Source organism: Dromaius novaehollandiae, chromosome 2 (assembly GCF_036370855.1).
Source record: "Dromaius novaehollandiae isolate bDroNov1 chromosome 2, bDroNov1.hap1, whole genome shotgun sequence".
NCBI lineage: Eukaryota > Metazoa > Chordata > Aves > Casuariiformes > Dromaiidae > Dromaius > Dromaius novaehollandiae.
In genome coordinates, this window is record NC_088099.1 from 110,655,083 (window position 1) to 110,670,608 (window position 15,526).

The following is a 15,526-nucleotide window of genomic DNA, read 5'->3' on the forward strand; positions in this document are numbered from 1 at the left end:
TAATTTTACAGCCTTTTTTCAGGACAAAAAATGAAGATGAGTACAAGAAATGATGACCCAAACCTGGTTGTCTGTTCTCTAATAGCAAGTGATTCTTCCAATAGCCTATTGCTATGTTTCCCTGTAAATCTTTGAATGAAAGTTTAACTTTCTGGGAGCAAAATTAGAGCAAAACCAACAATCTATTTTGAAGGGACAAAGGTATATTAGGTACTTTAAGTGTTGAAGAAAAGTATGAAAAAATAAAATATCAATAATGCTAAGAACATGTGTGGTTAGTAAAGGATGAACCATTTTTATGGATAACTGCTGAAGAAAGTTATCAGAAAAAAATTCTATAATAATAAATAGTATTCATATTTGAACTAAGTATTTGGAGATAGAAAAGGTGTGCTTTGCTAGGCATCTGTTTCTGTGGCTATATGTGTGTATATGTGTATGTATATGTATGTCTGTATATACATAGAGAGAGAGAGAGAGAGAGTATAATCTGTCCAAACAACTAATTCTATTTTCTTTCTTTATGCTCACTGTAGTCTGTTACTGTAAAACCATACAGAGCAACATGTCAAACCCAGAATATTTTAAAGCTTTGGAATAATAACAAGGCTTGACTTCTTACAATAGTTTATAAGCAAGGATTTAGTAATTCAAAGGATTTTCTAACCTACCTGTTGACTGATGAGAGGAAGTTGTTTCTCTTAAGTGGAAAACAATTGCTCTGTTTAGTCTTTCACATTCATAGGTATTGAATCTAAGAGCTTGAGCATATTGACCACAGCTTTTGCAGAACTTTGGTCAAATTATCTTTCATAACATAGAACAGGTAAACCCCAAAGTGACTTGAAAAGGCAGGAGTAGGTCCTTAAAGCTGTTATGAAGTTTTTGGTGCAAGAACCTATTGACACTAAACTTCCGTTGATGTTTTAGTAAGGATTTGAAGATTTAAATACCAGTAAAATGTATGTCCTACTTTTTTCATTTGCTAATAATTTTTGTAATATTGAATCCTAGTCCTGCAGTTAGTGAAAATCCCACTGACTTTAAGATAAGCACTTCCTCCATCACCGTGACTGAGAAGAGCTCCAAAGGATAAGAGTTGAAGTAACACTTACAGTCCAGGATGCAGTCGTATTGTATTAAATCTCTGAGGGGCAGAGGCGTAGCATGAAATAAGTTTCAGAAGTCTGGACGCAGCAGATCGATTACTTGCAAGTTCTCTGGGAGTAGAAACTCTTTTTGAAGCAGGTGAAGACTGAAGACTTAAATTTGGTACCATGATTACTGGTTGCCCATTTCAACGAGTTTCTGAAAACCTTCTTTCTCAGTCAGCTACATAATCTTGGTAGTTTGTTGAAAAGTCTTTCATTTTACATGTAGCATTGCAACTAAAGAGATTATTTTAGAAAACAGAGAAGAATTGTTGGTGATTCATGTCATAAGATAAGGATTTTACTGAGAAAAGTACTATACAAAACTGTCTGTTACACAAATAACTTGAACCTTGTTTTCTCCAGATAAAAGAAATATGTTTTTGTCTGATCTTTGATAAAATGAGTAAAATTTTGCACTAATGGTGCAAAATTAAATGAAAGACTGGGAAGTAATACTTTGTTATGAAACAACAGTCTTTTAATGATGCTTCAGTCCAGTATACTTAATAGAAGATAAGTTCAAGTTTTTCTACTTTGTGTATGCACAAATACATATACCTATACTATATAGATTTTTTTAAAAAACTTTAAAATAAAAAATAGAATAAATGATGCTGGAAAGATGCAGCTAATACATTTTATACTAGAATTTGTTAGGTTTTTTATTTTTGTTATACGCAAAACTTTTCTAGTTCTAGTTGCGTGTATAGATTTCAAGGTCATTGTAGATTTCAAGTTCACTGTCACTGTCAAAACTCTTGTGTGGATAATGTCTTCAAACATGTATGTATGCTGCTGGGCACCACAGTGCTAGTTTGATGGAAATGTTCAACATAATATTTAGATGAAAGCTTTTATTTTGATATATTTTTCTTGGGAGCACAGAAAGGACAATCAAAGGTTAAAACTTTTCCCAGTGCCCCTTTTTTTCCCCAAGAAACATAGGACATGCCATCAAAAGAAGAGCAGCTAAAGGGTATGACTGCATGTTGATTTCTACCCAGCCAATGAAGGGAAACATGCAAGTCAGATTTTGGAAGCAGAGCAGAATTGATAAAGATCCTAAAAGAAAAGACAAAATAAGCAGCCCTCTCAGCTCAGGATATTAAATGCATTCATTTTGTTACCATTATTGTAGTAGAAAAATTGAGTATATTATCAAAAACCCATAGGCTTTGGAGATATACCTTTGAAAAAAAAATGACAAATACTTGCAATTCAATTACTTTAGAAACTTAGTTTCTCTGCTTCCTTTTCCAGATTTTTTCTATTAAAATGTGTATAGGTCTTACAAACTTCCTTCAAGTTAGGCCAAAAGGATGAATCTCTTTCTCTAATATTTACCTTACAGTAGAACAGTATAAAATGTTTCACTTGAAAATTGGGGGTGGTGGTGGGGGGGGAATCCTTTCTCCTTTCAAGTTGTAAACTTTTATTTTCTACTTTATCTGATTTCCAAAATGCCTTTTGCATCTTGAGTCCCATTTGTTGTCAGCTGGCAGAAATAGTGGAAATTCATAGACTGTTCTTCATTCTTGCAGTATTCTCAGTAGGATGAATTCTCTGACTAGCATTTCCCATTGTGCTGCTTCTGAATGTAATTACGGGTCAGAAGGTAAAAGGTGACAATGTCGCCTGGCGTTGCTTCCCACCGTCCTGGCAAGGGGTGCCTATGTTCACGGATGTCTTACTTTCCAAAGCCTGTTTGAACAGGACAGGCTTGGCTAAAGCTGAACGTAGGAGAGGAGCTGACTCTTTGCTCACGCAAAATGTTGAAGGCAGGCACCACCTCTCCCTTCCTGGCAGGCGCCTCTGATTTCCAGGCGCTTTGTTCGGCTGTCTCGTCCAGAGTACTTCTCACGCTTGGTCTTGCTTTAAATATACTTTTATAGTGCCTGAAATTAATTTTATTTGAGAAGTTTAAGCCTCATGTTTTTTTAAGTTATATAGAGGATAAGATCCCCTGAGAAGCTTTCAAGGCACTGATTTGGTGTTTGTATTTCCTGGCAGACACTTCCCTTTAGGCTGCTCATACTAATGCCTTGCCAAGGCTGTCTCCTACTTCTCCCTTTCCTAAAGCTTTGGTAAACATGGCTAGACAGTGAATTCATATAAGACCATTCTCTGAGAGTAGTAAACTCTTGCCGGTAGCACAGCACATTTTCATAAGAATTGCTACATTTTATAACAACAAATGCAGATCCAGGGAAACTGAGAACAGTGACAACTGGACCTGAAAAACAGTTTTGCCTGCATCTGTTCAGAGAATCACTCACCTTTTTTATACCAATGCTAACTCAGTTATCTTTGTAATGCTTTCATGTTGTTTTTGTCTTGTTATTTTTGCAGCTTATATTTTAAAATGTTTCTTGAAAATGTGATATATCCCCCTCCAAACCCCATGCAGTTTCCGATTTTATGTCCTTCCTGAGTGCCGGGTTAAGGATCGTATTAGGATTGTTTTGTGTTAGTTCTAGCATTAGGCCATCTACTGAGAAAGAGATTTATATTGCAGTGCTGGGTTATGCTGCCATAACCACAGTGCAACGTAACTTGCTTCTCCTGTGTACCAGCTGGCTGTCGGAAACCTGTTTTGTACAGGAAAGCCCTTTCACTTTTTGTGGAGCAGCAGTTTGGGATCGGGGCTGTAGCCAGCATGATTTTAGAAGAGAGTGTCAAAGTACTATCAGCACTTTTTTTCAAATTTGGGATAAGGATTTTTTTTCCTTGCTATACATTACAAGGTTTTTACACAAAAAGTAGAGGCTTAAGATATGTCACTATGTCCCATTTTACTCTATTGCAAAAGGCAGTTTGTTATATAAGAACTAGAATATCATACTGCTCTTAAAAAAGACTTTGGAGAGCGTTTCTAAAAAGTTCTTACAGAGAGTTCAGACTGGATAAGGAAAATATTTGAAACATTCCCATCAAAATTCTGTTTAGTTTTACTTTTCCACAAGATGTAGGCTATGATGCCACATATCTTAAAAGTTAAGGTAAAAGTAAATATGAATGTCAGAGTTGTTCAGCAGGATTTCTTTTTCATTATTTAGAAACATTTCACTTTCAAAACAAAAACAGGATTTATTTTGAGCATTGTTTCAAGAGGATCCAAAAATTTGAGTAGTGCAAAAAAACTTTTTAAATGTGAAAAAGGAACTGCTTTTCATTTTTGATCCAAGATGAAAAAAATAGAAATTTAATTTTCAATTTAATTTTAAGAAAAGAAAGAAATCTAGATTTTTTTCTCTCACAGAATGGGAATTTCAACTTCCCTACCAGTTGTAATTTTCAGCTTTTAAGGTCAGCTATTTTTTGTGGTCTTCATGTGATGATTTGTCTGAATGAATTTTTGCAAGTAGCAATAATGTAGCATGTAGTAATAATGTAGCATGTGTATGAATATAGCAACATTAATAAAATGTGCTTACTCTCTGTGATATTTAAATAATGGCAAAATAGTTTTTTTGCCTTCATTAAAATTAGTGCAAAACATTGTAATGTTTTCCAGGACAGCAAAATTGATCAGATTTGAGTCAGCTGGGTTTCCTATTTGCTTTATTTAAATGAGTTGATGGGATAGCATAATTTATTGAAATATTTTGGTAATAGGAAAATTTTACTTTCTATTTTCATGGATAAAAAATTTAACTGTCAATAATCTTTAAACTTCAATTGAGAAATTGTGTAGAGGTCTGCATTAGTTAACCTGAAGGCTATTTTTCTTTTTCTCTCCCTTCAGGCCACATTTTATGCAATGCAGTTTTCTGTTCTTCAGTCTTTTCATCTCCCTACCTTTGCAAGGATTTCAATTAAATGCCTTTTTTGAAAGACATTTTTGTGATGTGTACATCACAGTTCATGCTGTTTGTACAGCCGGTGTGTGTACAAGACATGGTATTCCTGAGAGGCAGGGAACGCACTACTTCTGTTTCACAGATCAGGATGTTCAGAAATACAAGTTCAGAATCAACAAAAGTAGCTATGACATTTGGATCCCTTTTTTTGGTGCTGTATCATCACCTCAAGCTGATATTCAGAAGGCAAAGGTCTTGGCACATGTATCTTCTTAGAATTGGGCCCAATATGTCTCTATTTCAGTGAAATATCACAACGACAGTATGAATGTATGAGAGAGAAATGGTTTAGCATGCATACACATAATGCATATATGCACACACAAATATTTCTGAATTCATCTTAAACATGCTCAAATGCAGTCTGATGAAAGCCTCAGTCCCATCTGTAACCTCTTGATCCCACTGGGGTCGTGCAGACTGGTCTTAAAACTTCCATAATGAAACTGATGATGATATTTAGCGTATTGAGCTAATTAAAATAACTGCCAGTGAGGCAGAATATAATCTTACACTGCTGGGAGGTAGTTGAGCTGAAATACAACATGCCCCATTTGATTCTTTTGACAAAATGATTTGTAGCTATTAATTTCATCTGGCATAATTTAGAGCAGTCCTGTGGCTGCTCTGTCTACCCTGGTTCATTCCCCTCTCTTAATCTCCGACAAAAAATAGGAGAGAGAAAATAGACGTGTTTGTCTCAAAAAGATTGCTTAGAATGTGTTTTTAAACCAGGTCCAAAGCTTATGATTAGCTCTTTTCTGTTCGTTGTTTCATCAGAAAATTAGTTACAAATAAAATCCTTCTGTATAGCTAGGCCAATGTCTGTTTTTGACATATTTTAGTAAATGTGATGAATCTGAATGGGAGTACTTATACTCATAAAACTAATACATGTTTGCTGATTCAGGAGATAACAGCATTAATTTGACAAGTGTAATAAATGAATACTTTAATTTGTTTACTAAAATTAATGTTGTGTGGAAAGCTGAGTAGTTTTGACTCAAACTCAAAAAATGTTTTTTATCTTCAGGTTAATTTCTACATGTAAGTTCTCACTATAGGTGAGAACTTCTCACTAAGAATATACTGGTGTGATCATTATTATTTCATGTAATATTTCAATTAGTAGGGTTCTATAATTAAAAAGGTTTCTGGCGATACTACTGGTGTGGAACAAATATATAATTAATGAAATATTCCTAACTAGCTCCAATGCGTCTAAATCTATGTACATACATATACAAGGTGCAATGTAGCAACATGCAAGGTAGCAATGTGTAGTGTAACAATAATACAAGACACAATATACATAAATACATCTAAAATCCATCTAAAATCATTTGCGGTACAAGCCAAATATCATAATATCCAAGTAGCAAGGTCAGAGTTTTTTTTCCCAGTGGTGCATCTTTCAACTCTATAAGAAACAATATTAGAAGTCATAATATGACTTCAGTTAAAAGTTGGGGGCAGCGACCCAAACCCTCTTTTTCTTGACAAAAATTTAAAAGCAAAAATTGCAACCAAAAATGTTGATTCTCTGCTTCTTTAAGCAATCTAGATATTGCTTAGTTAATTCTGGAAGGATGAGTCCGTGACTGCAGCAGAACCTAAATTGTGAAATTCACTCTATTAAGACCGGAAAGACTAAAGACCTTCTTTCTCCGGACTAAAAGCAAAACTGACTTTTCAGTGTGTCAGTCCTCTCAGTAAATGTACATTAACATTCCAGCTTCTTACTCTCTCTCCCAATGAGCTAATCAAGCTCACTCTCCTCAGCAGGCTGGGAAAAAGAAAAATGTATGCTTGTAGATAATAGAAGTGCACTTGGAGTGATGGTGCTGTATGCATAACCAAGTACTGAAAGCCCTTGACTATAAATTGTTCATTGGGATTGTCTGGGAGGCTTTTTGTGATTTATTAGTGTGAAACACATTTGTAGCTGTCTGACCTCGTGGAGGCTTCGATACCTGGAGCACAGAAAACGTCAGCATTGTGAGTTTAAGACTGGAGAAACACTTAACTAGAAAGGCTAGGATCTAGAAGGCAGGCAATGGTGGGGGAAGGGGAGAAAATATAAGGTCTCAGATTTGGCAAAAATGGCTAAATTCTATCTATTCGTTAGTTCTGATAAATTGAGGGAGATTTCTTTCTCTTGGATGAAAGGCTTGAAATACTTCATTTCCTGGTCTAACACCTAATTTTAATGTGTTATTAGTGTTCCATGCATCAGCACAGTGAGAAGTAAATATTGAAAGCAAAATCAGTTTCTTCTCTCCTGCAGCCTTTCCTCCTGCATCTGCGAAAATTTTCAGATAGATCCTAATACCTAAATTCTTTTGTGTCATGACCTCCTGAAGTTGGCGCAGGGACTGAGAGCCTCATTGTGTTTTGTCCTCATTCTGTATCTGCTTGAAGGTTGTGGTGTCTCTTGGGAAGTTCCACCGCACATTAAGGTAACTAATTTGATCGTGGAGGTGTTAGTATGTTTGCACATACATCTCCATGTCTAGTAGCTGGGTGGTTTAGAAAAGATCTGACTTACTATCAGAAAAGTATTAGGACTTTTTTTTTAATTAAAAAAAGTGCAAGGATTAGTATTTCCACTTGATTATTAGCAGATTATTTAAGCAACTGAGTGGAGTGTGAGAAGAGCAAGAAGGGTCGCTAGTTGAGCAAGCAGCTTTTTGCATGTGCAAGGTACTGTGATCCAGCTGAGAGGAATATTCATCAACACTGAAATCTGTGTCACTGAAGAGACCAAATGAGCTTCTCACTTCTTATATATATTCTACAACTGGAGGAGTCACTCTAGTAGTTGTTATAGCAGCTATTTAAAGGCAAGTTAGTTACTAATATCTGAGGTTTCAAAATATTTACTGCTGTGGACTGTAATTTGAATCTTTTACAATATTGATGTTTCTTATGTCACTTATATAAAAATGTTATATATAAAATATAAAAATACTAATAACATTCTTTCAGGGAGCAATGGTATTTTTGGAAGGTGTAGCTACAGCAGAGATCTCCTTCCTGCTCTGCCATGCAATAAATCTTTATTTCTTCATCCTTTTGCTCTTCCAGGGCTCTGGAATTTCTCCCTGGGGGTTTCTAACCATGGCAGAGGCTGCAGTGCAACATGACATCAAGGAAGCTCACATTTCTTCTACCTTTCCCTCCCCTTTCATTAAGGGATGGGAAACTTTAACCTACAAGTGTAACAGAGGTTTTCAGCTCTGCTAGGGAGAGCGTGAAGAAACCATGACTTGCCATCAACAATAATCTCCTCCCTGTCAGTGTGGAAAAACTACGTAGGTAGCAATTTTTGAGTACGGGAAATCTCAGGGCTGTACAGCAAAGGCACAGAGTTCACAGCAGTGCACATTGCAGGTAGTAAAGTAGAGCATATCAGCATCCAATATTTCACTGGTATCACAGAGTCCCAAAACAGTTGGAGTTGGAGGGCACCTCTGGAGATTACCTGGTCCATAGCCCCTGCTCAAGCAGAGTCACCTAGAGCCGGTTTCCCAAGACCGTGTCCAGCCTGGTTTTTAATATCTCCAAGGATGGAGACTCCACAGCTTCTCTAGGCAACCGGTCCTAGTGTTCAACTACCCTCACGATAAAGTGTTTTCTTGTGTTTGTGTGTTTGTATGACTACTTGAAATTTTGATTTTACACATTGTTAGTATATAACTACTCATTGCTATGCAAACTGTACTGCAGCAGGAATACCACCTTTTTGTAGGCAAGATTAAGGTTTTTCAGTGCTTGATGGGGAAGTAGGGAACATGAAGACTAAACCGCTCTGTTGCCACATTTCATTCTCCTAGATACTACTTAAAAAGAGTAATTTGTTATTCTTTCCTTGATGCTGCCACAATGCTGACATGTTGTTTGTCTTGTTATACCTCTTAGTTGCAATCATGGGGTGCTCTGCTGTGGACTGTCATAACAGGACCTACATGACAGCTGTTTCTGCCAATTCTTCTAGTGCAGGAGCAGCTTATGTCAGTTCTTTAGCCAAACTGTTTCATCCTTATCCGTACTTCTCTGCCCCTGCAATTGCTTGCAGACTAATTTTTTGAATGGCATAAAAATGCCACTAAAGGACACTAAAACCGTATATTGCTAATCAACATTATATACTGGAAGAAGAGATTGTAGGCAGAGCACGAGGCCAGATATGCAGTGAACCTAATGACTGTTTCTTCTGAGTAGAGAAGGATTTTTTTTTCTAACACTGACGAGCAAAAGAGAACCTACTTCAGCTTTAAAAAAAGTATTTTAAAACAGCACAACCACCTAGCAAGTTTTCAGTATACAAAACAATTCCAGTATTCCATAACTCTTCTCTCTATTCTTCTCATGAGGAAAGGCTATAAAACTGAAATACACTCTGCTTACACTCTCCCAATATTAAAATGTCTGAAGAGAAAATGTGATAGTACTGGGTATTTTGTTGTAAGAAGAGTCAGGCTTCATGCTCTACCCTATCGGGTATTTTTTGCTATTTTTAATCTATCTTTTTAAATTTTGAAGTAAGCTGCCTTTCAATATTTTAACTATGACAAAGCTAACAGAAATAAATTCACAATAAGTAAACATATTTTTGGAATATATGTGAATATATCTTCAATTGAAAAGATTGCTCATTTTTCTTCATTTTTTCAAATGTACTGTCTTTTGGCAAATTTTCAACAAAATTTGCCAGGTTTTTACAAAAAAAAAGAATTACTTAGAAAAAGTATGGATATATGTGCTTTAAAAAGTACTGAGACTTTTTAGTAGCAGAGTTGAAATTGGCTGTGTTCGTGCTTTCATCCATTGCAAATACAAGATGCTAGCAGACTTTCACAGTGGTTTCAGTTATCACATTTCAGCTAAGTACTACTGTGTTGCTCTGTGAAAATTAGGTAAATATATCTTTTATAACTGTTTATTCATAAAATAGGATTTCTCTTTTTTTGATGAGTGTCAAATATAGTTCAGCTTGCTTCCAGATGTTTATGAAAAGAGGACAGAAATGGCTTCACATAAACATTTGTGGTTCTATAATTCCAATAGCTTTCCACTTCCCAAATCGTTTCCTGTATGATATCCTCCTATATGATCAGTTTTTAATAACTTCAGTATATATATATAAAAAAAGATGGATCTCAAATGTCATGCCATGAAGCAGTAAACAATAGCAAAGGAATAGTTGCACTTAGGTCATGTTTGAAATGTAACATTTCTGCATGGCATCAATAGAATATCTCACTTCAGTGACAAATGGTTCTCTCTTAAATGCCTTTTTGAGCACCAAGTATATAATGAATCCAATCCATACACATGGAGGAAAAAAAAAAAGTTTTGTCATGGCAAATTCTACTCGGTTGTTGATTGTCTTTAACAAACTTTGCAGAGGCTTGCATTGTGTGGCTACTCTCCTAACAAAAGCAGTATCATGCAAGACACTGGAAAAAGACAGCTAGTAACAACAAAGATATAACAAGCCAATAAAACAAAAGCAGAATTCATAACTATGCATGTCTATATATACGCTGTCTAAACCAGAGCATGAATGCCATGTTAAAAGGCTGTAAAATGCATATACTCCCAAGGCAGGAAGCAAGTTTCAGAGAGAAGGAGGTGAAATCCTGTCAGATTCTCGTTGACTTAAACACATCAGAATTTTACATTCATCTTCTCCCCAGATGGTACTTTGAAATACTTGTCATATTTTGTTGCTAAAGATATGCTCTGGTAGCCATATTTTAGTTTGGGACTATTTCAGTCACAGTGTCTGACCTATTTCCTGGTTCAAAATGAACTCTGCAATTGGTTTAGTCTATTATATTACATTGACCACATTTTCCCTGGTCATTTGTGACAGAATTAAAAATAATACCTTCTTCTTTCTTGTCTTTCTTCTAGGAATTCAAGAGGAATAAAATACAAAGCATGAGAATAATATCTACTCTTATCTTGGACAAAATACAAATAAGAAAAGGAAGAATTTAAAGAAAGCCAAAACTAGTGGAAGACGATGGTGAGTCAGTCTCTATGAAAGATCCAGGTTATGCTGAGGTCAGATTTTTACATGCTGTAATATGCAATTTTGCTTTACTCATAAGCAACAAATTGACCCTAAAATTTTATATGTAGAGTGTCTATTTAACTGAATGAAATTGTAGGTATGTTCTTTGTTGCTACTTCTGAGCTTTGAGGCAAGATGCTGAAGACATTTGCTTTTATATATGTGTTTTTTATAAATATTAGGTATATATAGGTATGTTATGTATAATTTTAGCCTGTATAATCAAGGAGCTGTTTTCCGCTTCTAATCTGCATTTGGCTAAATTAGTTTCCTTCATTAACTTCTGTACAGGCTTAATGTAAAAGTTTAGCATCTGCAGTGAGTTTTTAGACAATGATTATGACATGAATTACTGAAGATGGTTAACCGTCTGTAGGTCATGCAGAACAGTTAACTATGTTGATGGATTTGTTCATTCTATACCTTATTCACTCATGGGTTGATCTTGCTTTCAATTCATACCTGCAGGGAGGGAGAGAGAGGAGGAACAACTGACGTTCAGTGATGCAGTTTCAAGGTATAGTCTTGTGTGTTTGTTGCTGCATCTAGAATGAACTGTTATAACACAGAGAGTGAATATACTGTCTTATATAAAAGGAAAAGTTAATTTAACTAAACTACACGTTTGATTGATGTAATGGTACTTGAGGCATGGACCATAACAGTGAATCATCTCACATCTATAAAGTCTGTTTCTAGATACCAGACGCTATTTTAACTATCTGTAAATGACCAAACATAAACAAGCCCAGTCAGTCTTCTACGTTCGTTCATTATAGTTCCCACCTACATTTCTTATTGAGGGAATATGCCATCCCACACATCATTACAGTATTTAAAGTATTTCTTAGGCTATTACCCTATGAGATGTCCAGAAGAGCAAAGATCATTCTGTGATACAGTGAAGTAGTGGGTCTTGGTTTCAAATGCTTGTCTGTTCCGTGCAGAGCAAAGGTGAATTTATGCCAATACCCAAACTGATGGTGTCAATAAATTTGGATTAATGCTTCAAAGGAATGCTAATGCTGGCACAGTCCATTGTGCCTGAAAAAAAGACTGGAGAAACTGCTACTTCTCTGTTAGTTAGAAGATCTTGTAGAAGATCCAATAACAGTGGAAGTCCTTCTAGTACCCAACATCATACTGAGCTGTCAGCATAGTTAGAAACCCATGCTCCAGCTGCTGAGCTTTCACCTGTTCTGTTGTCTTAATTTTTTGGGGTTATCAGTCAACTGCTTTTGAAAGGCATATAGGTCATTTGCATAATTAAAATCAACTGGAGGAGTAACATTTCAAAATTAACCATGTTTTCCTTTTCATATCAGTATAAATCAGGCTTAGTGCAACTAAAATCAGTATAGTTGCAGTGGAATAGTGTTGATCTCCATGAAAGCACAATCAAGTCCTTGTTTTGATTTGTTTGCTGGATGTCAGCCTTAACATATATCCTTTATCTTTGGATTTAACTGAAGAGGGTAAAGCAGTTCATAAAATACTTGCTTTTAATCTCAGTTATTAAAATACCTAGAGATATATTTTGATAGGGTTTTATATTAGAAGAATATCTACTATGTTTCTTTCTCCACCAAATGAGAAATCCTGAAAATTGTTTATCTCAACAATTGGTATCATATTACTTTGTATATCAGCTATTCTTACTTCTTTCTCCCCTGAAGAGATCAGCCTACCTCTCTCTGAGATTATATTCTATGCAACTATAAGCAATGATTTAAAAACAAAAAGCCTCCATGAATTTCTCCCATGTATGTCTGATGTTTCACATAATTAGATCCTAATATTTACTTGGAACACTGTTTCATTCACTAGGTTTTAAGAAATAAAATATAAGCTATTAAGCCATTTTCACTCATTTGGATTTACACAATAGTTATTCTGTCAGTCTTACCAACTATTGGAGGCTGATTCTTCCTTTCATCCTTGAGGTATATTAGGGGTGATTTCGTTAAAAATGGCTGTTAATGAATCAGACCGAGTCTGTGTTTTATTCTTTATTATAATTAATGTAGTTTATATTTGTGACCCTACTCTGGGCTATACAAAACATCATTTTTATTTTATTGGAAAGGTAGATAGAAAGTAACTCTCTTAATAGGTGTTGTCTGGTTAACATACATTAATAACCTCTAAATTGGTTATTAAACTGGAAAATCAGTGTCCACAGCACACAGTTCTTCATATGAAAGAGATCCCAGCCTCTTCCTAACTAACTTATCTGGCCAATTTGACAGTGTCCTACTACTTTAATAATTACAAGGCATCAAGTAATGCTTTGGGGAGTCAAAAACTGTTGTAAATTATTTCACATGGCATAGTACTGGGGCATCAATTAGAGTTAATCCAGCAAGCTGAAGGGCAGTTTAAAAACAGTCTAATTGACACTCACCCTACAGTGTCATAGTTTTTTTCAGTTTTGACTAACTCTCCATTTATTACTCAACAAAGTGCAGAATAGGCTTAGTAATTCAAAATGTAATTGGCTTTCATACAGAACAAAGAAGAAGAAAGAACTGGGAAGGTTTAGCATACACATGCTAATGTGTTGTCCTCTGTGTATGCAGATGCACAGCTTAGTAAGGTTCAATGCCAAAAACCTCATAGCCCTTGCATTAATGTGTTAATAAATATTTATGTTTTCATATATTAGACCATATCCTAAGATAAATGAGATTTATTCTGTTTGGTTTAGAGATGCACTCTTTCTGCTTAAAAGACCGAAAAATGAAAAAGTTTAAAAAGCTGCACCCCAAAATTTAAAAATAATTTTCTAGCAAGCTCATCATGGAACTGTTTGGACTCTGCATTTTCCCCCCAGTTTTTCCTAAATTGCTTTTTCAGCTAATAATCATGCACCAGCTACTGAAGTTCTTCAGAACAGGCTATTCTGGGATTTCCATTGATGTCAAATTTTAAGATAACTAAGCTTTTTTGAAGACAAGATAATATAGAAACAGAAACAACTTAACTTTTTTTGTTACAATAATGTCTTTCATACAAATATTTTTAATGCCTGGAACATTACATATATTTATTATGTACACTTCCAATTCTTTAAATCCTTGAATTCTCCTCAGGAACTATCTAGCCCACTTATGTTAGGGATGTTTTTATGGCCCATTGCAGCCCTCAGGCATATTAGAGAATAGATAATGTTTTTGGTTTACCACAGTAGTAGTCCAAAGGACTGTTAATCATGAAATTCTTCATCTACAGTTTAACAAGTTAATGCTTCATCTCTGAGAAGGCGCTGAAAAATTAGTTCTGGAGTTGCAATGTGAATATTATTTCTGAAAAATAATTTTAACTTTTATCTCAAAAGAAATTAGGAAGGGTTTGTTATTTATTTCTTCATTTAATGGGGGAAGATATACTCAGCTGAATTAGACAAAAGTAAAATATGTTTGGTTTTCTTGTGTAACATCTGGTCAAAAGTTTCTGTCTTAAAATACCTACTTATAGGAATGGATGTTGGTATTCTTAAAAATTTAGGTTCTTAGAACATTATTGTTTCCCCTGTTTTTCTTTAAGTGACTGTAATGTTCATTATTCCTTTACGATCAGCATGCCAACAGGTTGAAGGAGATGCCTACAAAGGCATTGCTGTTCTTAATTCAGACTTTATTTTTAGACTATTGAGAGTATATTATTTATCGTGAATATCAGATGGACCTCTGGTTTTGTATGTGCATTTCCTCCATTGGCAGGCATTTTCCTCTTAAAAATGTTTGAGCAGAATTAGTCCAGATGTTACTTTGTGGACCTCAAATATGATACTTGAGTTCACTGCCAGAAATCTTTCTTTTTGCTTAAAGTAGTGCTTTGATCATTAATTTGGACCTAAAATGTCAGATGGCATAGAGAGAGGAAATTGAGAAATATCATGGGTAGGAGGTAGGATTTCAGGAGTATTGTTTTTCTTTTTAAATATGAGAACCGGAAAGAGAACATGTTCACGGATTCTGAGGCAGCAGTGAAAGTGACCTGTGAAATGGAGGAGGAAAAATAGACTATAGGATGCAGAAACTGCTGGATGTACATTGTCCTTGAGTGGCTACCTGGCAGGAGTCATTTATGAATGAAATATTGGCAGGTAGAGTTCATGGAAAAATAGATCTGAGAACTAAAAATGCATGTAGAATAGATGATGGAAGTCAGAAAAGTATTCTAACACATGATAGGAAGATAAGTTATTTGTCCAATTTATGCTCTTAAAATTTACTGAGAAAGCTGAGCTGGACAGCAGACCCTTGGATGAGAAAGGATGACCCACTGAAGTATGTGACCACACGAATAAGTCTGGGGGAGAAAAAAAAAGAAACAAATGGAGGACAAACGAAGTTACAAAAGAAGAAGGAAGAGATGCTTCCCTGGAGAGTGTGTAGGGAAAATTATCAATCAGAAGGTGGAGT

General features: G+C 35.4%; 1 long non-coding RNA gene across 4 annotated transcripts in view; it reads left to right on the forward strand.

The window, feature by feature from the left end:
* The window catches only part of LOC112992337 (uncharacterized), a 221,599-nt gene that overhangs the window by 108,039 nt on the left and 98,034 nt on the right, over positions 1-15,526 (forward strand). For 2 of the 4 annotated variants that reach the window (XR_010387877.1, XR_010387880.1), the window contains exons 4-7: positions 7,302-7,473; positions 8,102-8,328; positions 10,937-11,051; positions 11,568-11,616. This is a non-coding gene — a long non-coding RNA (uncharacterized LOC112992337). The remainder of the gene's footprint in view (positions 1-7,301; positions 7,474-8,101; positions 8,329-10,936; positions 11,052-11,567; positions 11,617-15,526) is intronic. The other 2 variants (XR_010387878.1, XR_010387879.1) reach the window with 2 other exon arrangements.